At 45.3% G+C, this 20,991-nt stretch overlaps 1 protein-coding gene across 40 annotated transcripts in view; it reads left to right on the plus strand.

The window, feature by feature from the left end:
• LOC142364008 (uncharacterized) overlaps nt 1-20,991 on the plus strand; it is a 316,325-nt gene that overhangs the window by 111,081 nt on the left and 184,253 nt on the right. For all 40 annotated transcript variants that reach the window (XM_075442051.1, XM_075442082.1, XM_075442055.1 and 37 more), the window contains one exon: nt 5,472-5,570. The gene's annotated coding sequence lies outside the window, so the exon portion shown is untranslated. The remainder of the gene's footprint in view (nt 1-5,471; nt 5,571-20,991) is intronic.

Below are 20,991 nucleotides of genomic sequence, written 5' to 3' on the forward strand. Positions count from 1 at the left end.
TTCTGGGTCTCGTGTGGAGGGAGGAATAGGTGGGTACGTTAACAGACAAGGCTTTTTATGGGGCTGTTGTTTACCTGCTGCCAGGCGAGGCCTCTTTTCTTTTCTCTGCCTCTCTTTTTCCTGCTCGTGCAGATCTGTATCACAAAATTTCTAGAAAGACTTTTATTGTAGAGCTAGAATGGTGGAGGGGCCTGGCTGGCCTCAGCACAGAAGTGCCAGCTTGAGGGTGGATTTGATGACACTGCTCAAGTTTTTGATTGGGGAGTGGGGGTGGGGTTTGGGTGTGAGGTTTCTGTGGAGGTTTTTGGTTTTGGTGTTCTTTTTTTTTTTTTTCCCCAACTGGAGTACCCTGCTTTTTTTTTTTTTTTTTTCATAATTTCCTCTGCTAGGTTTCAGCTGATGCATAACGTAGATCATAGGACTGGATGTCTTCCCCAGATCCATCAAGCCTGGTCCCTTGCTGTTGGAGGCAAGCACGCAACAGCATACTCTCCCTAATTTTGTCAGACTGTGCCTTAAAAATAATCAGATTTTTATACCTGCTGTTTCTATTGCAACTCCTTTAGCACAACTGCTTTGTAAGTACAGAGCAGTACATAGCAATTAAGCTCGATTCCAACCTAGTTTGTATTTGTTTGAGCCAGTTATCTGTAATTCAAGACAACTTTGCCACACGTGATGAGATACAGTAGGACAATAATGACAGCATTCATGATGGTTGGTGCAAGAGTTTTAACATCCAGAATGTGACTACTGTGGACACTAAACTTTTGTTGGCTTTTACCATGAAATGCTAAGTCATGTCTGCAGGTTTTTCATATTAGGACCTCCAGCTGTCCCTGTTCAAGCTCTGCCTTTTGTCACAGGAAGGTTTGGTTTGTTGCTAGTGCACAAAACTGGGATATCCCCAGGAGACGTTTCGGAGGGGTGAGTAAGTGTGCCTGTCAGAGCCGCAATGCCTTGGCCTTCGTGCCCTCTTCTGAATCTCCGTCCTGTGGTAGAAGGCGGCAGGAGGAGGATGCTCGGTCCCGAGGATCTACATGTGTGCTGTGGGAGCGATGATGCTCCCCTGCCTCTTCTCAGAGCCGTGCAGAGACTGACTGCTCTGTATCTTTGCTGTTTTCCCTGCCACCTTCATTCCTGATATAGTCCTGCTCCTTTCCTGCAGTGGCTGGGGTCTGCGATGTGCGACGGGGTCCAGCTGCACGCAGTGTGCTCAGGCGTGGTGGGCAGCCAGGACACAAACCCCAGCAGTCGAAGCAGGCGTTGGGGATGGGGTCTGAAGGGCCGTGGGTCTGGTGCATTGCTGTGCAAGGGTTGTTAGTGGCTGAAGTTAGTTGGGGATGTGCACTCAGGTTCAGAGCCATCTGAGGTTTTTACTAGTGGCACAGCGCGTCCCGTGCTACTTCCTTCTGTGAGAGGGAGGGGAAACGAGCTCTCTGGCCAGTGAACCAGGCGTTGCTTCTGTGCTGGGCTTTTTCACTGTGAAAGAAGGGCTTCTCTCAGCCTTAGTTGGTGAAAAAGTCATCATCTGATAAAGACTGTTAATTTATTATAGAGTTTACCCAAATTACCACTGTCTCGCCAAACCAAAGCAGAGAAATTATTTCGGCAGTGCCAGCAGACTCTCGTCCCGCTGCTGGACTGTCGCATTTGGAGTTGGTTTGGTGGGCTCGGTGTTCTTGCTGCTGCTGAGAGGACTCTGCTAGCTGCCTGTCTAGGTAGCGTTACAGTCTTCGTTACTGCGTTACGAATGTACTGCTCTTCCCGAGACCTTTTCCTCTCTCCTCACGTGTTATCTGAGCAGTGTTGGCCCTGACAAGGTACAGTCAGTGCCCAGTCCTATGAGGTGCTCTGCAAGCACGGCGAAAGGACACCCGGGAGCTCGCAAATGAAGCATCCTGGTCTACTGAGGATGCTCTTTGAAAGAAACTCTTATTTTGGCTAACTAAAGAAGCCTTTTTTTTTTTTCTTTTAAGATCCCTGTCGCATAGTCAAGGTGTAAAGAAGTTTGTGTTTGTTTTAAGGGTACCTTTATGCAATAGGTGCTGTGGGGTTCTCTCAGAAGTGTAAGAGCAGCTGCTGGCTCTTCCTCCACTGCCGTAAGTTCATCCCGTTTCCTCAGAAAGATCCTGTGTCAAACAATGATTTTAACTTGAAAGTGAAATTCTTACCTCGGCACTGGTGTGTTGAAGCTGTCTGTTCTCTGAAAGGCCCCCTTGCCCCAGCCTGGGTGTGATGAGCTTATTTGCTTTCTTCAAGATACACTTACAGCCTCTGAGCATTCTGTCACTGGACTGCTCAGGCCTGCCTGAAGCTGAATTTATCCATACCATACATGGAACTTTTTACTTGTCAGGAGTATGGTTGATTGAAAAAAACCCCAAATAATTAAAATAATAATAAAAAAGAGATTTCCATTTAACCTGATGTTGCTCCGTGCAGAGTGTACATGTATTGCAGAACTGGTGCTTTGGCATAGCAAATAGTACACAGAAGTGCAAGTAGTGGAGGAAAGCAACTTTCATCATTCCTGTCTTATGTAACTTTGTGGGAAGGAGGTTTGGGTGGGAATTTGTGTTGTGAAACAAGATTTCTTTGTTATGACTCCAAAAAAGTGTGTATTAGTAATTAATTTCAAAGGATTATGTATGTGTATATGTCTATATATAAGGTGTTTTTTTTTTTGTAAATGCGGCTGAGAGCTCATTTGCAAAGCTCCTTTTGAAAAATATGTTTTAGTGTATGATGAAAGAGCCTGGATCATAAAGTTAGTACTACATTGTTCTGAACAGCTAGCTGCTTAATCTTATAAGTACTAAAGTTGTGTTTCTCCTGGGGAGAAAGGAGCTCCTCATTACGTTGTGGACTGTTGAGTCCAGCTCAGCGTCTCACAGGGTAATACATTAAATGAATTCTTGCTGCAGCTGATGCAATGCATTTCTTTTAAGGAAACTCTTCCTGCCCCTTGTATGAGATGCAGCCTACTTCTGCAAAGGATTTTGATCACCTTCCATATACGATCATAATTCTTTATCTCCCTATGTCTTTATCTCCCTATGTCTGCAGTTACTCTGGTTTATCAGCCCCACTGTCAGAGGACAGTTCATGTCCGTAGCTATCTGGCTCTTCAAAGAGATGCTGAGCTTAGCCCAGAGGGAGAAAGGCTTTGGACTCTGGATCAGCAGCTGCCTGTCCGGTGGGGTGGTGCAGTTACCTGATCCCAGCTTGGTATCTCGCTTCTGGTGGCCAGTGCTCCCCGTGAGAAGGTTTGAGTTTGAGCCCTAGTTAGATGAAGGTGTCTGCTCTACAAAATACACTTTTTTTCCCAATTCAAGAGGTTATAAAGCTAATTGTTCTAACCCCAGCCTATGTGTAAGCCTTGTCAAGTAATTGAAGCTGTTCTAGAATAATTATACGTATAAAGTAATTGAGGCTCCCTCATCCCTGGCACAAACCATTATCTTGGCTGAGGTCCGCCGGAGTCTTTTATGTGCAGAAAGAATCAGTCCTGTTGGCACAGAGATGTCCAGTGCGCAGAAGGGATGCTGACCTCGTGGCATGACGATATCTTCTTTCTTTGTCGAAAGAGATTGCCCCTTCTCTGTTCTCTGTGTCTTGAAATGGAAAGAGCTTTTGGCCTTCTGGTGAGGATGATATTGTTCATTGCGTCAGACAACCTGGTTTGAATTGGTGGGTGGTAAATTAAATAGGAACTAGCAGGCAGGATGAATTTCAGGAAATAACTTTATAGTCCACAGAGATGAACATACTCCCAAAGGAGTCATTTCCTTATGAGTGGCGGGAGGGATTTTGCCATTCTCTCCAACGCTTTGCTGAAAGAACTCTGTTTTTCAAAAAAAAAACCCTCCAAAAAATTGTTTTTCTTGATGGAGTTGTATTTGCCTGTTGCTCAGTGTGTGTAAGCGTTACCTTACTCATCTAAGAAGCTGCTTTTTCGTGGAAAGTCTCTCTTTTCTGGTGTCAACTAATAGAGGTGGGAGCCTGCTAGGAGAGTTGTGGGCCCTGCTGCTGCAGCTCCTTGCCACGGATTTTTTTCTGTCTGTGGTTGCATCACCTGCTGTAGGTTAGGTTTTCACGCTCTGCGCACTGACATGCAGCTCTGCTGTGCTTTATGCGATGGTGTTTGCAGCTCTCTCCAAGCTCACCCCAGCAGGACAGTGGTCGTGCTGCAGAGATACAGCCCAGGGACCCTGGGGGACCAGGTTCTAGTTGTATCTCCAGCACGGGTGCCTTGGAACTGCTCCGTCCTCGCCGTGGCTGCACGGCACTGTAAGCTGAAGAAGAGCCTAGCAGTAATGAATCTATCTTTGACATATCTGGATCCAACCCAGGCCCAGTTGGCTGAGTGGTTTTCTGGCAAAGTCTCCTTTCCCATCTATATCCATTCCTACAAAGTGAGCTTTCCCCATTCAAATGTTTTGATCTCACTGAAATGTTTCAGTTCAATATTTCTTTTGCAATGCCATTTTCTGAAAATCAGTATGTTCCCATGGAAATGTTGGATCATGTCTAAAATACGTTCTCAGCTGGAAAATACAGTTAGAAAAATGTCAACCGGCTCCTCTACAGAGAGATCCCATTCATTGACCAAGATTTGCAAAGCCGCCTCCTTTCTCAGATAAATTTACGTATTTTTCCGTCTTGTGAAGCTTCGTGGGAACTTCCAGGAGAATGAGGATGTTGCTGTACTGAGCGACAGGCTCCTGACGCCTGGCTGGGCAAGCTGCACGGACGCCAGCCCGACCTGGGGATTCTCCAGCCAGCATTGCCCTCTTTGGGGAGTGGGAGGCGAGCGACGTGGCCCCAGGGCTCCGTCTCTGCTGTCACCTGAGCAGCCCTGAAGCTTTGGGGGTTCCTCTCTCCCTCTGACTATGCATGAGTAGAAGGTATTGCTGTTGGAAAGCTGAGCCAGTGTGCCATCAGTAGGTTACCATGCAAACTGGGAACCTTGGGATACTGCTGCAAGGCTTTTCATGGGGAAGAGTTGTCATCTCTGGAGATGCATGTCAAGGTGGAAGCAGCGTGGAGAAAAGAGAGGGGAAAGACTTTTGTAACTGGCTGTATGGAAAAAGGTATAAAGCTGAGAAAAGAAGAAAGAAATGGGTCTAGGACAGCAAGCTAGTGAGGAGAGGGGGAGGAGGAGGGTTGTTGGAGATTTGTTGCACTTAGCATTAGGAATTGCTGCAGAGCATGCAGGTTGTAGTGATTTTCTAATACTGAGTAATATGTCAGAAAGGCTATTCTGGATTTAGACCAATATATACAGTTTCTTGTCTAAGCAGAACCATATGCTCAAATGAGAGATCATTTTATTTTACTAGGATGGACAGTAAGTAGAAACACATTCCAGATTTCATGAGGTTTCTTCTCCCCCTTGGCAGCCACAGTGCTGCTTGTGCTTAGTCTATGGTTTTTCAACTGTTTGATAACTGTCCGTTACTTTACAGGACTCCGAATCCCACTATATCATGATGTCTGTTGAACCGTGACAAATGACTGCGTCGGAAAGCCAGTTCACCAGGTCGCCCCGGCTGGAGCTGGTAACGGTTAGTAATAAAACAAATTGGACTGATATGCACAATATGGCAACAAGCTGTACAGTAGAAGACGTAGCTTTTGTGTCCTTCCTTGAGTTAAGACTTAATGTTCTGTGTTCAGAGACTGACCTCATCCAAATCCTTTCTGACAGCCTAGAAAGAAGGAAAAAAAAAAAACCCCACCCCAGACCCGTTGTGGAGTGTGGAAGCTGGTGTTTAATACATGAACCCTACCCACAGCAGGCTGGGCAATCGAATGCATACAGATATTTATACAATTTGACATTGGTAAATAGTCCAACCCCCTTCTTGTGCAACCACTGATGGTTTTTGTTCCAGTTCTTCTATGTTACTCTGTAGTTTAGTGTCCACCACTACCCATGTCTTGGTGCTGAACCATCCCTAGGCATAACAAGACATTTTTGGCCTGATCCAGCCATGTAATGGACCCTCTGGCTGTTCACCTGGGGTCTCCCCGAGTGGACCAAGGACTTGGTGCTTGTCGAGCTCGTTCAGTGTCCTGGTGCAGGAAATCCTGTGCCCAAGGCCGTGCTGCAGGTCTGCCCACTGTCCTTCTGTGTGCCTCCTGCGGAGCCCCGGCAGTATCTGCTGGCTGTTGGGTGGTGATGCCCAGGGACTCTGTTTAGCTTGTTCAGGGAGTCTGCTGACCTTGCTTTGTGAAGGAATGGTCTGCTAGAGTTGACTGGCAACAAAGGAACTCGAGTATACCTGAAAAAATCTGCATTATGTTGCAGGGTCTTGAAAGCAAGCATCTGTTACATGTGTTGTAAAGCCCTGAATTGTGTACTTGCTGGGTATGTAATTGCTTGGCTAGTCCCTCACTAGCAACAATGACAATATCAAAATCATTTTAAAAGAGATTTTTTAATTGAAAACAACAAAAAAAAGCAAGCTAAATGGTGGTCATATTTGCCTCAGTCAGGAGGACAAGCAGAACCATCTACAGGAAAATACTCACCGTAACATTGTACGGAGTAAAGCCCAGCAGTTGGCTGCTGGGTACCAACTGCTTGCGCTGGCCCCAGGAGCCTTCTCATCTCTGAATTTATTGGGATTATATTCCGGGGAGGTGTCTGTCTTCTGCTGATCTGCCCTGAGGGTGATCTGCTCTCACCTGGGTGGTGGTGCAAGCGAGATGCAGAGCCTTGGTACTTGCTGACATTTGAAGGGTCTCCTTATGCACAAGCAGTGAGAGCCTGTATTTATTTCTGTCTTAGCTTCGTGATGGTTGGCTGCTGGTATCCGATGGTAGGCATGCTCCAGAGGCAACTGCAGTCAATTTTTCAGTTTGTTAATTCAAAAAGAGATTGCGTAAAAAAGACGAAAAAGCAAACAAAAAACCCCACTAAAAATAATGAGAGAGAGAGATCAGACAAAGGGGAAAAAAATGCGCGTGGTGGAACCACAACAGAAGAGGATAATACAGCTTGTGGCATGTGAAGCGTCCATCCTGGGAGTCCAGAGCTGTCAGGTGCTCCTGGCATTACGAATAGAGTTGTATCTGCCTCAGCTTCTTTTCTGCTTTTGCTGTGCAAGTCCCAGATCACTTCTGAGGGAGAGTGTGGGTTGTCCTCTAGGGATGTCTTTCCCTTCCCTGTCCTGGCCACCACATCTAATAATAGAATTAAAATACAGTGAGCAAGGCTTTGCAGGCTCACCTTTGCTTGGCTGGTGGTGCAAAGCAGAGGGTAATTTCTCCTCTGGGTAATGGACCTCAGCTGGAGCACACAGTTGGGTGAGAAGCCCTGGACAGCCCTTGGGGAAGGCGCAGATGCTAATCCCCTGCTCTGAAATGGTTGCAGTACCCAAGCATTGGTTCTTCCTGTGCCATGTTTTGCACCACAGCTTGTTGCTAGGTCCCTAGCGATGTTACCCTGCTCCTTAAACCAAGTGTGAACCCAGGAGGTGAACCAGGTTTTTTTTAGTGCTGCTTTCCATTTAGATCCGTACGCTTCATTTCCACTCTTTGGAAAGACCGCTTTTAGCCTTGCCGTGAGAAGTCCCCTGGGCCAGTGTGTCCTCCTAAGGAGACTGCTGGTCCAACTGCTGAGGAAGGGTCCTCCTGGCAGAGCTTTGTCAGTGGAAATCCTGGGGAGCCGTCCCGGCCAGGGAAAGGGCTTCCACCTTTGCAAAGCCTGGCTGGGCACAGGCTCCTGCAGGAGCTGGACTCGCTGCAGGTGTTCTTGAGCGGGTGGGGAGATTTTGGGTGGACAAGCACTTCAGACAGAGCTCCGAAAAGGGATCTCTTGCTGGGAGTTTTTGCAGGTGGTAGATCAGCTTATGAAGTCTAGGACGTCCGAAGGAAAATTATGATACTAGCATTTCTTTGGCAGCACAGCTTTGCTGAACGTGACTGTTCCTGTTAACTGTAATACTTTTAGAGAAAACTTTTTTTCACTTTATGCCTTTCTCATCAGGAACTTTTTTTTATGGATGAGCTAAAAGAGCCCCTGCGAAGGGATGTTTGTATATACCTACACAATATATACAGTATATATGCATATGTAAAAGAACTTGGCCTATGTGCATGGGACAATTTTACATAGTTTTAAAGGCAGTCTGATTGCATTTATTTCATACTTATTTTCAAAATTCTTACTTCCTGCTAGAAGGGTGTTTGTGGGAGCTTCATTACAAATAACGAGCATCCATTTGAAAAAAGAAGTCAAATGATTTTGGAAAATGTCATGTGTGTTCTGTGGCGTGGATGAGTAATTGCAGCAAACAGTCGTAGTACCTACTCACGAGTTTACTGCTTTTCATTTACGAAGTCTATACCTCTGTCATCTGTCTGTAGTTTTTAGCTCAGTTCACGTTGTGATCCCATGCATGAGAGCAGATTCTCTTACTGATCCGCAACAGTAACCCAATCCAAGAAAGATCTGAATCTGTGGAAAAAACCAGCCCGGATGACACATGTTCTGTGAGGCCAAAGAATTCCGTGTCTTCAAACACGGTATTTTGTCTTTTGTTGTGGCGAGGACCTGCCTTTCATTGTGCTATTGAAACATCATCAAAGCCTGGGAATCCGAGGGACATTCCAGTGGAAACCTTTGTAACGCTGCAGCGGAGAAACTGAAATTCAAAGCAGGTCTGTGGACTTGGCATCTTTGGTAATAACAATACAAGCTGTGCTGAAAGCCCGTCTTGAAGCAGACGGGAACCGGGGTTGCGCTGCTGCAGAAAGCAACAAGGCTGGCTCTCATGATTTATTCAGCCCTAAATAGAGGCAAACTGTACTGAAAGTTGCAGGGTACTCCGGGAAGCAGCTGTTTAATATTGCATCAAAACTCTCCGATCAGTAGGAATACGCTGTTTAAAGTCGTTTCAAGGAAGATAAATATTTGGGTGTATTATCTCTAAGTATGGAGATAAACACAGTTGTTCTGTAGAAATATTGGTTTGACCTCATGTTATTTCATTAGCAGCAGCCTGTGAGGCTGATTACATGTCTTTGAAAGCAGCTGCCAGCTCTTGGGAGCATCCCATTTTTGTTGTATGGGCTGCTGTCCTTAGTGTACATCTTGCCTTTGAGTTTGGGAGGAGCGAGCTCAAATCTTGCTCTCGCTTCCCTGTGGCTGGGAATAAGGATCCCATCTCCTCGAGAGGAAATCTTACGGTGATTCAGTATAGTCAAGGAGGTCAACAGCGTTATGAAAACATAGGTGTTATTAGTTCATCAGCCTGTTCCTGCAGGCCTAAGGTAAACGCGGTGTGCTGTCGTGCTGAATATGTGCACGTAGTAATAAGGCTGTAACCTACCTGTGTCAGCTAACCCCTGTGGATGGGCGAGGCAAAGGACAGAGAAGCAGAGGCACTGAGGCTTGCCTGGGGTCGTGCTGCACAGCAGTAGCAAAAGCTCATACCTTTTGCACTTTCCTGAAGGTGATGGGGTCATTAAATAGTCTGGTAGAACATCATGATGGTGCACTGCGTGCTGCTTTGGAGCATCTACATCTGAAAGATTAATCTGGGTGCAGGAACAGGGGAGTTCAGATGCATCAAGTTGTGCTGAAGAGGGGAAACCGCTTGTGTGATCCCCACAAAGCCCTGGCACAGAGCCCAGGTACCGGGCACAGAGCCCAGGTACCGGGCACAGAGCAGGCATAGACCAGGCTTAACGCAGTCCTGAAGCTGAAGTCCTTGCTAATAAGCTCTGTCTTAGACGTTTGCTTTGCTACCAGTTGATCAGCGCCTGGGTGCGTGTGCAGGCGAGGGGTGCCGTGAGGTCCTAGCAGGTACCAAAAGTTTCTCAGCAGTGGTCATGCCTGGGGCAGGAGCAGCCGGGCACCCCGGGAAGGCAGTGCAGAGAAGCCAGCGCAGCTTAATGCTCCAGAGTAGCTTCCGTGGCTTTTCTACAGACTTCAGTGCATCTTTTGCGTCCTTTTGCATGGAAAATATCCAGATTGCTACTCCATTTTTAATACACAGCTCCATGCTGTGATCTGTTACTTTAAGAAAACTGGAATAGCAAGGTTTCGCAGTAAGGATGACCAGGATATGTGGGTCACGTTTCTGACTTCAAGTTTATTGCTAAATAATCAGCTTTGCATGAAAAATGCTTGCACAAATGGTAGTTCGGAAGGCAAGCTGTATGGTTTTTACACAATACCACTTGCTTTGCCACAGTGAAAGGACAGATACTCTTTAAAATATTTATGAATCACAAGCTTTCGTCTGTATTTCTGTGTCCCATAATTTCATTTGTTTGTAAAGAAAGGAGCAGGGAAAACAGAAAAAGTTTCGGTGCCGTTTCAAATGATGATGACAGGTGATTAGCCAATAACTCACTAAGTGCAGAATCCATGCATTGTGGCATAGACTGTATTTTACTTACATACACCTGCTTCTGCTCTGTGGGGATGGAGGGACCAGCTGAAGCAACTCTGGCAGTATCGATGCTGCCCACTTGTCAAGATACGTTACATGGATACGTGCTTGTGCAGTGTCTGCATCCTTCAGACCTGACACAGCACTGCACAAAGGCTATGTGTTTTTAATGGTATACGAATTTGTGTGTTACCGCTCTTGTGGTCACGTAGCTCTTCTTGAGGGCCATCTGTTGGCACCGTGTCTGTAAACCACAGCTGTTGTACACTGAGGCAGAGCACCCGTGCGGTACGGGAAGGCACTGTTACTCTCACCGCGGTGAGCCAGGTTTTTCCGTCTGTTCCAGCAGTTTGTGCTCCCGTGAAAGCTGGTGAAAATGCTGTTTGCAAAGTCATGTCAAGTCTGACCTGGTGGGGGGAAAGGAGGTATTGACCTTCATTCTGACTTTGGTTTTTTCACCAGGGTAACTGCAGTGATGTTAACAGACGGTGTTTCTGATTGCAGCCACATGCCCTGGTGAAGAACAGTGCCTGCAGCCGTCACCCTGTCTCATCTGCTGCAGCTTTTGCTTCCTTTTCTACATAACATAGTTCTGTTTCTGTTAAGTGAGTCTTAAATGTACAAAACATGTTCACAGATGTGTCTACATAAAGAGTAAACTTCCAGTATGTGTATCAACATATACTTCCTGCGTTGCACATAAGCGTGGATGGGCAGGGTGAAGAGCGGTGAGAAGGCAGCGGTCACGACAGCCTGGCTGAAATGGCGTAGGGGAGCTGCTGCTCTGCGGTCTCGTACCGAAGGGCACGTCTCTGGCAGGGGTGAGGCTGCGCAGCAGGAAACCTGGGCAGTGAGGAGGAGGGCTTTCCTCTTACATGAGCAACTGGCTGCATCTTCTTAGGCTCATTGGTAATTTAGAGCAAAACGAGTTGTGTTCTGATGGTTTCTAAGCAGGCTGCACTCTGTTTCGACCAGTATCTTACATTAGTGAACCTGACCAAGCAGAGTATCTTTATAATTCCATATAGTGGCCTTAGAGGAAGGTCTGGTCATGCATGATAGAGAATTTTAAGTACAAGAGTTGGCTTTGGAAATTAATTGTCCACCATTTTTTGTTTTAAATAAAAATAAGCTTTCAGCTGATGGAGGAGATGAGAGTTCCCTAGAACTTGTGGAATTATCCAGTGGTCAGGAGGTGATGTCCTGTGGTGTGCTCATGTGCCCTCAAAATGTGTATTATCCAGCTAGACACTTGTGATCATTGAAAAAATTGTTTAATGACATGAGGTACACATTAAAGGGGCTTTTTGGAAACACTTTAACATTGTCACTGTATGCTTGTATTGTTTTGTTCTGTTTTTAACTTTTCTGCCGTTCTGGGGGTGGTGGATGAAATATGAAGCAGATAGAAACTGCCAATAAATCCTGATGGGGAAGATGTGATGTTAAAATGTAAAAAGAGCATGTCTTGTTTCACATCGTTGGTGTCACAGTGCATGAAGTTTGTTGGTGTTGGATTATTCGGCAAAACAGAGACAAGATGCAAAGTTGTTCAAAACAATCAGTACATTTCAGAGCCAGAGTTGAAATTTGCTTTATGGCAGTATTTGTATTGTAGGGATCTGGAGCAGAGCAGGAATGGGAAAGCTAAAAGGACAACTTCTGCAGTTCCTAGAGAAGCAATTTTTAGCAGGTCTTTCTCCCAGGTCTCATCTTCTAAATCCAGAGCTGTCCTTGGGATCTCTGTCACCACCAGTGCGGCACAGAGCCCTTCCCTCAATTCTGCACGGTCCCTCACAGCTGATTTTTCTCCATCTTTTTGGCCTGCAGTACTTGTTAAAAGTTGCTGTGCATTTTAATGTTTTCAGATTCTGACTTAGAGGGAATACTATGAAACATCTTGTGGAAAAAGGGGCCTTTCTGACTGAGCTTGCATTTAGCTCCTTACCAAAACCGGCCAGCCCAGATGCTCCCGGTGAGCTGGTTCGCCACTGAGTGCTGAAGCCGCTGGCAGGGAGTTGTAGGGGTTTAGGACTGAGAGTGGACAGATGCCCTCCCAGCTGGGCAGGGAGTTGTGTGGTGGAAGTGGGGGATGGCTAATTACTCCCTTCATAAAGGACTCTACCTGTGGATCAGAAAACAATAGAATGGAATACGGGAAACCACGCTTAAGAAGGTCATCGACTTACAATCCTACTACTTGTAAGGACCACCCTGGTTTGTTCAGCATCTAGGAGAAAACAAGAACAAAGTTGTATTTATATGCATGGTCATTTCCATGATTCATATTCTGCCCAGCCGCAAGATTTGTTACTGTTTTTCAAAGTGAAAAATCCGGATCAGTGTTAGTGCAGCAAGGTTTAGTGTTTGGCACCAAATGAACGGCAGTGCTGGTGAGAGTTTGCGGTTCGTTTTTCCCATTCAAACATTCATCCATCCTGCCAAAGCCATCGTATCATTAGCTCTTATCACAGCTGTTGTATCACAGCGCGAAATTACTTAAAAAAAGGAAGTTTAATTAGAAGAACAGTCAAAAAGAACAATCCAAAAGCCCCTCATCAGGTAAAAAACTACACTCACAAGTTTTGACTGAGTGCGAACAAGCTTTCTGGTTCACTTCCTGTGCTGTACAGGGAGACACGGTGTTTTGTCATCGGGGAACTGACTATCTCCAAGGACTAATGATGGATTTGGGGAATTTTTCTACTGCAAGACTTCTTTAATTTCAGTTTGTGTAAGTAAGTTTATATATGGCATCTTGGAAAGACAGAAAATTGGTAAGAAGTGAGAGTAGTAGTGAGTGTAGATTTCAATCTGGGTCTGCTGTACCAGAGTACCTTTTTAATATAAGTGTAATAATCAGGAGTGAATATTCCTCTTTCTTACCAGTTTCCTCTAACCCTTGAGTGGTTCCTGCTGCTTTTCAGCTGTGTACTCAGTTATCTGCTTCACTGATTCTCATTCTTTGCTGTTCCTATAGTGCGGAACAATATACAGCGGTCTGCCATTTCTGAGTCAGCTGGTGTAATTTACTTCTAATTCAGTCTAAAAACAGTGGTTTGCCAGCAGTTACTATAATTTTTTGTATAATCTTTTCCCACTACTTTTGAAATTAGAACTTGAGGTTATTCTGCTAGGAGGCGGATGTGTTGTCGTGGCTCACGGTGTCTGTGTGCTTCATCGCTTGATTTCTGCCTCTGTCAGTAAGTACGGTCGTAACTGTTTGCTCTCTTTATACCCTAAATGCTTCAGTGCGGGTACCTGTGTCTTATTCTGCCCTGTTACAGTGCTTGGTGTGTATGGTAGTTAGCCTCCTCAGATGTTCGAAAGCTACTTCCAAATACAATATAATCTTTTAAAACTCAGGGGACCAAGGTATGTCAGAAATTTAATTTGAGATTTTATGCAGGAAGTTAAGAAAAAAGCTGGACTAATGCACCATTTACCTGGTTTAAAATCTAGGTTCTTTAGGATATCTTGTAGCTACCTTTTGTTTCCCCTTCTATAAGTTCTTTGGATGCAAAGCATGTGTTAGGTACATCTAGCCTTTTAACTTTATGGCTCGAAAGGATCAAAATCGGTGTGCCTCAGTACTTGTAAATGTGTATTTTTGCACTTGAGTCCAATGTTTCAAGTGGAGCATTGAATCTCATAGTGTGCTGTGTACGTGTATCCTGGTGCACTGTGTGAGACACAGAAATCACTGTAGGCTCTCACGTACTGGTACCGTCCCTGAACTGTCTGGAACAACGTGGTGATGCTTGATGGCAGCCTCCAGAAGAGACCATTGAGGACAGACGCAGTAGAAGCTAGAAGGTTGTGCAGCATGGGGAAGATAAAAAGGGAAAGACAGTTTCTTTGTCTGGCAATATAAGGAATAGCAGACAATTAAATAAAATGGTAGATTAAAACAATTGGAATTGTAATTGTGCGTACAAAGTACAGTTACAGTGTGGAGTTCACTGCCACAAGGTATGGTAGATGCTGAGTGTTTACATGGGCTTCGAGTCCACCTGCTTGTGTGAGAGTGGGCAGTGGGGTGCACTGAGCGTGTGGTCGCAAAGCCACGCGTTCCTGGAAGCAGCAAGGGTTACGTCCGCGAAGCGCTGCCGGGCGCAGCCTGGCCTGCCCCGTTCCGAGCTCGCCCGTATGGGTGCTGCCATAGCAAGTCCCTGGCCGAGGGAGGCTGCGGGAGGTGGTCCTCGGTCAGGCGTGGCGTTCCCACGTTCATCTGCTGAAAGTGAGCTTGTTTTTCTAATTTATTCTTCATGGATTTCTAAGGGCCAAAAGACCAGTGATGTAAAACTTCCAAGTGGGGCTTTTTGTTAAAATGCAAATATATAGCAGAAAATATTATTAAACCATACCTCTGCCTGTTGCCCTCAAACTTTGCTGTTACTAATAATCAGGTGTTTGGTTTTAACATAAAATGTAACCCTGTAAACAGTAGTAGAAACCTATATACTTATTTCCCTTTCTCTCAGAGCTGATTTTTGAGCATTTACAGTGTGTTAATGGGGACATACGTTTGCGGGCAATCTCCGGAATGTGATGGAAAGGCAGTTGTCTCCAGAAAAGAGAAGGTAGTTTGAAATATCTCAGAACACACCACGAAACTCTTGGGCTGAGTTTTTCACAGCTAGCAGTGTTTTGGCCATGCATTTAAGAGCAGGTGGTCTAAACTTGCTAGGTAGGCATCTCCAGCCTTTTTCCTGGCTGCAGTATGTGTTAGGGTTCAGGTGTTACAGCAAACATCTTCTGGTCCTGTTTGAATTTTCACCTCTGTCTCCAGCTTTTGTGTGCCGATTGCCTTAGTTTTTGGAGAGAAAGGTTGTGTAACCTGTGGAGTTAGCTTGGCTGTAATAATACTGTCTGTCCAGCTTCGGAAACAGCTCTGGGAGCGTCTAAAAATAGCCACGTCTTATTCTGTGAAATTTCTGACCTGTTCCAGCATGGTTTCCTTTAGAATATCTGCTGGGACGGGATGTACTGACTGGTATCGGTCAAGGTCCACATGGTTTTTATTCCGGCTTTTAGGGCAAACAAAGGGAAATGCGACACATAGCGCACGAGGATTACACAAGGCACATTGCAGAAATAAAAAGAAAATGCTCATTTGTGGATTGGATTGTGAGGTTTATGGTCTAGGAGATGTGCTAGTGGCAGTCATAAGGGAGTAAGAGCAGAGGAGACGCTGCCGCAGCCTGCAGCACCTGGGGAGGGAATCCCAGCTCCCCTCCTGCACAGCTCTCATCGTCAGACTGCAGTTTTAATTAATTTCTGTTCAGGTTCAGCGTCTAGGCTGGCATGCTACGGGAGGTCTTGTAGCCTGTGTACGAAATGCACTGCAGACTGGTGTGGGTTTTGCTGCTGTGCGTATTTCCAGCCGGCACCAGTCACTGCGGGGTCGCGGTCGACAGTGTAGAGCAGAGTGGGTTCCACCAGTGCCTATCCCAAGCACGGTGAACACCCAGTAAATGTTAGAACTGGAGAGTTTCAAAAGCAGAGTGAGACCTGTTGCCCCCCGGCAAAGTACCTGCTGGTGTAACACCCTGGAAGAGATCACCCCCAAGTACTTCCAACCGGGGCTGTAACCCAGTGTCTGCAGCCAGAAGGGGCCACACTGGGTCAAGTCAGCGCTAGGAGTCGATTTAACCCGTGGAGAAGCACAATCTGCCCAGAATTAATTCAGCTTAAGTTTTTTCCCCTGGATTTTAATAGTAATACCAGCAGAACGTTGCAGCATTTGGACAGTCATAAAACAGAAACGCTACAGCTTGAAAAATACTTTAGCCTGCTACTGAGATTAAAGCAAGCCCTAGATAGCTATATAACTGTCAGGCAAATCAAAGTGTGGCACGGTGTGCTGCAAGGGAGGATCTGCTGTGGCTGTTCAACAAACTCCAAATACTGCCTCACAGTTTCCAGCGTGGCTGCACAGGACCCTTCAGGAGGGAAGACGGATAACGACCAGATGTCCGGGCGCGATGAAGATGTACTGTCCGGTGAGCTCCTCACCGACACGGATTACGACTCTTCGCGGGGATCTGCAGGCTCGTCTCTTCGCTTCAGCGATAAAGACAGGAAAAACACTGAGGTGCAAATGAGAAATATAAACTGAGAGCGTTATTGATTGGGAAAACGCAGTCCCCGCGCTGCATGAGTCATGTAATCCACAATGCTTTTCAAGCTGAATTTGAGAGAAGCAGAGGTGCGTGGAGGATGGTTTCAATTTCCAAGCAGTGCTTTTTGACCACTCATGCTTTTGAAAAGTAAAAATAATATCTTGGCTCAGAAATGACTGCAAAGCAGAGGTATTCTGCTTTTGGCCCGTTGCCTGCTCACCCTCTTGAAGCAGAGCTTATGTATTGTGATGGAAACATAACAGCTTACCCTGCCAAGGAACAGGTCATTCCTACCAGAGCCCGTGAGCGAGCAGCTATGCTGCAAGTAGAAAAGCTGAACCAAATGCAATCAAAGAGGATGAGTTCTGGATAAATTTACAGTTTGGGGTTACACCTGAATTTCTTTTAATAGGAATAAGCTTTTGACTCGCTTTGGGTTCCTGTCCTGGTGAAAGCATCCTGAAAATACTAATTAAAAAAGAGATTAAGCCCGATTTTGAGGCCAAATACACTTCTTCAGATGGTTCTTTGGTAATGTTTTAATTGTGAACCTGTATACCCAAAGCGTGTTTTCCCACAAGACTTCTCTTCCAATAGTGTAAAACATGTGACTTTAATAAATTTGTTCCTAAATTATTCTCGTAGAAATAAGATTGCACTAAAGTTCACAAGCCAGATTTAATCTCGGGTATGGTCCTAGAGTATTGTAACGATAGTTTAGAAAATTGCCACTTTTACTGTTCATTCGGGGTCTTTGCCAAATTCTTGATCAGGCAACTTACATCCATATTCATTGTATTTTCATTTTCATAGGTATGGGTTGTATTGGAGAGCTCTGTTAGGACATGTGGGCAGGTTGCTTAAACTTTATGCGTAAGGTGACAGCTGGAGAACCTAGGTTAGTAGAGTTTGCACCGTTCAGAATGTACTTTGGAACGCTGCGAGCATCCCCTTCAGAAAGGTGGAGAAACCTGGGGGCAGTCATCAAGCGACGGAGCAGCTACTGTACAGGGAGGAAGTTGCTCCAGCAGTTTTGTAGGGGAAGCAATGATTATAACAGTGATTATAACAATTATTTTTTGACTATTCATATTTATTTGTGAAGTATGGATCAAATTGGCTGCTGATGGAAGGCAGCCGCCTTTTTTAGGGCTATAACTACATATTGTCTGACATTGTATACTCTGATTCACAGGTCCAAGAGGGTGCATTGGCCTTTTGGACCTGTGAATGCTTTACATTCTTTGGTACCAGTATATAGGAGAAATAATGGAAGTGAGGACTGTAGGTTTTTCTGCTGTGAGACTGCTGAAATATCAGAGCTCTGTTACACGTAATAGAAAGTGAAATAAATCAGTTGATAGTAAGCTGTGCATTTTATAAACCACTGTTTTTTGTTAGATTTACAATTTTAATGGGTTTATATTCATATCCTACTGAGAGCAAAAGAGGTTTTATTTTTAAGACTTGTAACGATTGGTTCTGATGATAGTGTGTTTGTACCAAGGAAAATCACTGCTTTTACCCCAGTAGATAAGATAGGCTTCTCTCAGCCTGTATCTAAAAATACAAAAGTACCAAGACTGAAGTTGCAGAGTGAGAGAGGTAAAGTACATAAATATGTGGAAAGGCAAAAAAACAAGTGGAGAAAAGGCAATACATCAGCTAGTAAACTAATTCATCAGTTAGTAAAAATATAAAGTTTAGCAAAAGAAATAGGAAGGAGACAGGAAAGAAAAGGATTTATACATAGAGCAGTTAGAAGTGTAAGAAATGCTAAGAATAACTGCAGAACTATTCAGTGAGGGGAATTTTATTGGAGAAAATGTGAATGTTTACATAATGGGATGATTATTTCTCTTAAGGGAACAAAGATCAAGCATTAAAAACGAGCCTGCTGACTAATGCTCTGTCCTGCGTACTGAGGTTTTGGTAGGTTGTAATCAGAGTCCCTGTGTTTTCTGTGCCTTCCCAGTGGCAGAAGAACTGTAAAATCCCCAGTGAGCTGCAGAATCCCGTATAAGTGGGAAGAGGGGGCGAGGCTAGAAAGCAGAGGCAGTATTTTGGTTTCATTGTGTGATGCTGCAGGCTTTGGAAAACCAACTGATAGCTGTGGCCTCTGCCGCTGGAGCGGGAGCCCTGCGGCACCGCGGTGGCTTGGGTGGTTGGGTGTCCAGCTGCTGCTGGAGAACACGTGTGGGTGCGAGTCGGAGCCTGGCTAGAGAAGACAGGCTTGGCTGTAGCTCTGCTCTAAGGTATCTTTCTTTGTCCATGTTCAACTCTTGCCATAATGCTACTCGGTTGACTTTCATGGACTCGGGATTTACCTTGAAGAACCCAGGATACAACCCTGAAGGTGTGTGCAAGGGGAGGGAGCAAGCTGTGCACTGCCCAAGGGCTCTCTGCTGAGACCCTGCGTGCCCCTACTGGGAACACTTCATCCTCTTGAGTTAAGACATCGGTACAGGAGGATTTCTGTGTTCTCTCAGTCATGCTGGAATCAAAGTACCTGTAGTGTGGAAAGGTGCCCAAGATACCTTGACATATGGAGCTATGCTGTGTAGCCCTAGTGCCCGCTCGGGAATTATTTGCTCCGTCCTATAAAGCAGGGAATATTGATTCCATCAGGAAAAGATTATTGGCAAAATGAACGATGGATTTTGTATGGTACAGCTATTTGTATGATTTTGAGTGGATTTTGGTTTGTGTAAAGAAGCAGTGTTATGTATGGACATGGTATTATCAGCGTGAACCTTTGGGGACTGCTGAGCCTCTGTGACTGAATGGTAGCGCCTGAGAGTTTGCATGATTCGTTGTACTTACGTACACCAGAGTCCCCTTATACCTAAAATACATGAACAAATGTGTGTATTTTAGATATAAGCAGATTATTGTGTGCGTAAGCCTGCTTTACTGAGGACTCTAGGCATGACTGTGGAAGGAGGAACCTTCCTATGCAGACCCAGGTTCGGACCTCAGCCGTACCCCTGGTACAGCCCTGGGTGATGCTTGCCAAACAGTTTTTTCAGTAGCACTGAAGGAATAGGAAAGCTGGATATCATCTGAATTAGCTCCTCTGAAATTCAAGGAGTTGTTCTGCAGCTGTTGGTGAGATTTATACCAATTAAAGGCGGTTGGTTGTTTAGTTGTACTTGAGGGGTATTTAGTGAGAACCGCAGAAGTTTGGCCTGTGGGATTGGTAACTATGCAGGAGTACTTTGAAGCACTAAAAAGAAAGGAAGGTAATGGAAAATGTGAGCCTGGCAAACACCATGGGGCAAGTTCTGCCTGTGTATCCTCAAGAAATGAAAAGCCGTGAGAATGTATCCTTGAGCAAGGACTATAGATTTCAATCCTATCTAGGTATAAAACAGCTTGAGGAATGCCGTGAACTTCATTGAAGGGCAGTGATTTCGGGAATCTAACTTTAAAAAAAGTATAAAGTGCTCTAAAACTTGCTTTGTTTCAAGAGAGCGCTATGGAAATAGAACAAGATTCACAAGTAATTAATCTCAAGCTGTAGGCTGGTGTGTAGGTCTCTGCAGCAACAACATTAATATCTGTTAAATTCTCCAAATTAGCTTAAACATTCCAGAGAAAGGATGTAATTCTCTATTGTATAGGGAAGGAATTCACCCTTCCCCCAGCCTTTCTGCTTCCCAGGGACTTGAGAGAAACAAGTCAATCTCCCCCCCCCCCCCCCCTTTTAGTAATCGGGTCCAGGTTGGTAGTGACTGAAACACAGCCCTGTCAGAGGAGTTCTGCATGGTGGTTGCCATCGGGTTGGTGGGTGCTGAACGTCCACGCCAAGCTGGCAGCTCGCTCACAGCCTTAACAGAGATTTGAAGTTAAGTTCACATTGTGGTTCTTAGGTTTATGGAGTGTTATTCGCATCTTACTGAGGCAAAACTTGTAAGCTGCTTGTACTTACAAATAGGTAGAAGTGCGTTACTATGCTGAGTAATATTTTGTAATCTATCATGACTCCTTCTTTCACTTGTGTTAAGTAGGTTACTGTCAGGCTTACTTAAGTTTGGGGGAGATTTTAGCTTGTTTTGACTGAGTGTCTGTTGGAAGACAAAGCAGGAAAACACACTGTGTCTGCAGCAAAGCGGAGTGAGGAACGGGGAGGAGAAGCACCCGGAGGAGGTTGTGTAGGAATTCTGAAATGAGTGGGGTAAACAGATTTCAAACCTGTCCAGTGCACCTGGCCTCGCATTCAGCCCCTGAGATGGTCAGCGGTGCCATCTTGTGTTAAGTGAGTGGTATTTTTGGGAAAAGTTGCCTACAGATGCTTTAAAAGTCTGAGAAAGGGGTGTTGGAAGAGCCCTTGAAAATCCCTGGTGTGAACTGAGAAGGGCAGAGAAGCCCGTAGGTCTCTGAGACAGAAAGACAGAGGAAGCCCAGTTGTCAACAAAAACAAAACAGAAAGCCTTTGCAGTTCAGACACTACT

The sequence above is a fragment of the Opisthocomus hoazin genome, chromosome 23 (assembly GCF_030867145.1).
Source record: "Opisthocomus hoazin isolate bOpiHoa1 chromosome 23, bOpiHoa1.hap1, whole genome shotgun sequence".
Classification (NCBI taxonomy): Eukaryota; Metazoa; Chordata; class Aves; order Opisthocomiformes; family Opisthocomidae; genus Opisthocomus; species Opisthocomus hoazin.